The 4,567-nt window shown below is 43.7% G+C and overlaps 1 protein-coding gene across 1 annotated transcript in view; it reads left to right on the forward strand.

Moving 5' to 3' along the window:
• The first annotated feature begins 266 nt into the window (after nucleotides 1–266).
• Nucleotides 267–4,567, forward strand: part of RNF111 (ring finger protein 111) — a 101,766-nt gene continuing 97,465 nt past the window's right edge. The window contains exon 1 of the mRNA XM_017531840.2: nucleotides 267–669. The gene's annotated coding sequence lies outside the window, so the exon portion shown is untranslated. The remainder of the gene's footprint in view (nucleotides 670–4,567) is intronic.

Consider the following 4,567-nt stretch of genomic DNA (forward strand, 5'->3'; position numbering starts at 1 on the left):
TTAACTTTTTAGTTAGAAAAAAATGAATCAAGATGTAGTCAGGATTTGGATTAAATGTTGAAAGCATAATCACCAAATAAAATTAAATAATGGGCTTTGTGACACCGTTCAGTTTCGCCAACAGACTGATAAAACCAGTACAAAGGGGGAGGGCCGGGACCGAGGGGGCGGGACGGTGAGAAACGGGAATGGAGCAAGCGCAGAAACAAACAGATGTTAATAGAGGCGTGAAGGCTACTGCGCTCTTACTTTCCGAACTGTCGTAAAGGCCCCTAGTGTCGTGCTCTCCTCGGTAGGGTAGGAATTGGTTAGGCGGCGGCGGCGGCGGCGGCGGCAGGGGAGCAGCGGCAGTGGCGGCGACGGCGGGGAGGTGTTCGGACTGCGCAGCGTAGAAACGCCCGCAGCTTCAGAGAAGGAGTTCTTGCGGGACCAAACTAGGCATTCTGAACCCACGCCGGGTTAGCTGGGCCGAGTCCAGGCGCTGCCGCACGTACAGTTTTGGTGGCGGTGACAGACACTGCTCTTGAGTCTCGGGGCCTATTAGGCCGACGTCTGAGGCGCATATAGCAGGCTCTCGACGCAGTACTCTTCACGCGTTACATTTCTGTCTTCCTTCCTGGGTCAGTGATTCCCGGACCCTGGAAGAGAAGAGGGTGGCTAATGATTAAGGTGAGGGGAACAGGGGGGAGGGGATCCATTGGAGGCCGCGCGTGCGCGCACCGGGGGAGGGGCCGGGCTGGAGGGGAGAAAGAGGAAGGGCTGCGGCCGCGGAAGGCTAGGGTCGGCGACCGGCCGGTTATCGCTGGCTCGGTGGGGACTGAGGGTCTGCGTCTTTGCAGACGTTTTGTGTTTGGGCAAGGCATTCGTCTGCCGACACACCCACAGCCTACAGGGAGGGAGTGTGGGTGAGGGGATTTCTCTCCGTCTTCCGACTCTCCCTAGAGTCTCCGGATGGGGGCTGAGGACCGGGGCGTGGGAGTGCGATTTGACAATGGAGTGTTGAAGGTAACCCGGACCCGGGGAGTTGGAGGGCGCTAAGTCAGCCCTGACGGCTAGGGAGTCGCCTGCTGCTGCTGTGATCAAGGAAACGTAGTCCGCGGAACAGCCGAAATACAGACGCGTCAGATTTTGTATGGAGTTGGCTTGTTGGTCATTTAAAAAGAAGCTTGATGTTTTTACTTTTGTCCTTAGATAATTTATCAGAGTCAATGGGAGTGCTGTAGTGGGAATATCTGTTCAGTGCTCCAGAAAGAGATTTGTCACAACAATTCTTAAATAGCTTATAGTAGATCTTTGCACATGGGTATTTCTCAACCTAAGTGTAAGTTTTGATATTCGAAAAATACCAGGAAGTATAGGGTATTCATTTAATTTGTTCATGTGCGTAGTGTGGGGTGACTCCATTGTATTGTTGTAAGCTTTCCTGTTTCTTGATTTATGTGGGCATTAATTTAGAATTCTCTTGAATAGTAAGATGCCAGCTGACATAGACTTCGTTTTGTGGGAGTTCCTGTAGCTTTTGAACCTGACTTAATCCAAACTTTATTTCGTTTGGTATTTTATCTGCAATTTTCTTGTTTTAGGAACCTCTTCAACGAAAAGAATAAACTGGTAAAAAGATAAGCTAAGGTTCCATTTCCTTTCCCATTTGTGTGTGTGTGTGTGTGTGTGTGTGTGAGAGAGAGAGAGAGAAAGAGAGAGAGAGGGGGAGATGCTTGTAAATGCTTGAATGTGATTTTGAGAATGTCACACACAAGTTCTATAACACTGAACTTATTAGTAAAGATTACTTTTGATAGTTTGTTACTGTATGTATTTTCATAAACATCTTCATGTCAATATAAGCCACATTGTTTCACCCTAGTCTTTGATTATATTTGTGAGGTAAAACAGATGGATAAGAAGCAAGCCCTTTTAAAATACCCTTCAATTGATTTTTTTAAAAGACTTGATTTATTTTACTTAGGACGCTTTCTTGTCGTTTAACCTTGGACAAATGACTTTATCATCTCTCTCCTGCTCATTGTTTGTGACCAAAGATTCACAATAGTATTGTAAGAATTGGTGAGGGTGTTTATAAATTGGTCTGAACAATATTATAGGAAAATGTAGGAAGAGTGAGTCTCTCCTTGTTTATCACGGGTGCTGTATCGTGTGTAGATGTTTCTGTCACTTTTTAACTTTTGTTTGAGGCCAGGCGCGGTGGCTCAAGCCTGTAATCGCAGCACTTTGGGAGGCCGAGGCGGGTGGATCACGAGGTCAGGAGATCGAGACCATCCTGGTCAACATGGTGAAACCCCGTCTCTACTAAAAATACAAAAAATTAGCTGAGCATGGTGGTGCGTGCCTGTAATCCCAGCTACTCAGGAGGCTGAGGCAGGAGAATTGCCTGAACCCAGGAGGCGGAGGTTGCGGTGAGCCGAGATCGCGCCATTGCATTCCAGCCTGGGTAACATGAGTGAAACTCCGTCTCAAAAAATCCGTCTCAAAAAAAAAAAAAAACAAAAAACTTTTGTTTGGTGTCTGTTGGCCACTTGTTTGGTAGTTGTTTCACCAGAAAGAGAGTTGGTTTTTGAAGAAAGGTATAAACAAAGTGACTTCCTTTAGGTGAAAAATGCGTTACAGCAGAGGTTACACCGTAAACGAATTTCTCATTGGTGCTCCATTTCTACAGATTATTGAGAGAGAGCTATACTGATGTTTAAGAGAACAGCTCCTTGCTTGTGTAACGCTAAGGTATGGTCACTTATCAGATACTCCTAAGTAGTTATTTTACTTTAAATTAAAACGTGAAAGAAACTAATTGAATCAAACAGTTTAGATTTTTAGATGTTTCTTTTATTGTTGTAGTTTAAAAAGGAGTTTCTGTATCATGCTTTACTTAAGGCATGCTTATATGTGCTCTTCTTTTGAGTTTTTCTCCACCTTTGGGCTAAGACTTAAATAGGAAATAAAAGACAGTCTAAAAAACGATAGCAGTTAAAATATGTTATAACTTGACATTAACATTCTGTGGGTAACATTATCTTATGAATCTTAGGGCTAGAGACAGGAGATCTAGATTTTAGATCTATCTTTGCATGCTATACATAAGATCTGCCAGTTTATTGGTAACCCTCCTTGGGCTTCAGCTCTCCCTGTTTACATGAGAATTGTAGAATAGGTAACTCTGGTTTTCTCTAGGTTCCAAATTTAATGGTTTGTGTATCTAGGTAGGTTTTTGATATTCATTGTTGTATTCGTCATAATCCAATCCCCAGAAAGAAATGCTGTACTGAAAGCACCAATTCCCTCATGATAGGTATATGGATAAAACCTATGATGAAACTGTGTGCCAGGCATGGTGGCTCACCCCTATAATCCCAGCACTTTGGCAGGCCAAGGCAGGCAGATCACTTGAGGTCAGGAGTTCCACCAGCCTGGCCAACATGGTGAAACCGTGTCTCTACTGAAAATACAAAAATTAGCTGTGCGTGGTGGTGTGTGCCTGTAGTCCCAGCTGCTTGGGAAGCTGAGGCAAGAGAATGGCTTGAATCTGGGAGGTGGAGGTTGCAGTAAGCTGAGATCATGCCACTCACTGCACTCCAGCCTGGGTGACAGAGCAAGACTCTTTGAAGACAAACAAATAAACAGAAACCTGATTGTTGTTCCACATATTATTGCTATTGCTGTAGCATTGTAGATATTAATTACTCAAGCTTTAATAGCTTTCAGATGGTAATAAAAATGAATTTTTTTTTATTACTCCTGATAACATTTAAAAAATCATCCTGAATGATTTTTCAGAAAGCTGTGATTATTGTTCAGTAAAAGTCCAGAGTGACATTTGAATGTCTTATACCTCTGGTTTTTTCTTTCCTACATCCTACAGATTCTTGGTAACAGCTGGCCCAGGTTTCTACAAGTACTCAATTTATATAATTACATGAAGAGTGAATTACAAATGTTTAGAGGCAAATACTTAGCTGAGGCTAGGTGCCTTGGCTTACACCTGTAATTCTAACACTTAGGGAGGCAAAGGCAGGCAGATCACGAGGTCGGGAGTTCCAGACCAGGCAGGCCAATATGGTGAAACCCTGTCTCTACTAAAAAAAAAAATACAAAATTTAGCCGGGTGTCATGGTGGCATGCGCCTGTAATCCCAGCTACTTGGGAGGCTGAGGTATAATGGCTTGAACTCGGGAAGTGGTGGTTGCAGTGACCTAAGATCGTGCCACAGTGCTCCAGCCTGGGTGACAGAGTGAAACTCTGTCTCGAAAAAACAAAACAACAAAAAGACCCCCAGTACTTAGCTGAGCTTACATTTTAAATAGCAGTACAGCATTTTATGTAGTTACATGTATTGAATGTCTTATGTTCTAGTCACTGTCACTGGTCTTCAGTGAAGGCTCTCTGCCTTAATGGAGCTGGCATTCTGTTGTGTTTGGGGGAAGATAATAAACAGAACGGTTTCAGGTAGTGGTGAGTGCTGTGAAGGAAATAGGAGCATGTAATATGGCATGGATAGAAGTGATTTTTCTATTGATCGAGTGGTTAGGGAGGGCCTTTTTTTTTTTTTTTTTTTTTT

Source organism: Cebus imitator, unplaced genomic scaffold (genome assembly GCF_001604975.1).
Source record: "Cebus imitator isolate Cc_AM_T3 unplaced genomic scaffold, Cebus_imitator-1.0 Scaffold74, whole genome shotgun sequence".
Taxonomy (NCBI): domain Eukaryota; kingdom Metazoa; phylum Chordata; class Mammalia; order Primates; family Cebidae; genus Cebus; species Cebus imitator.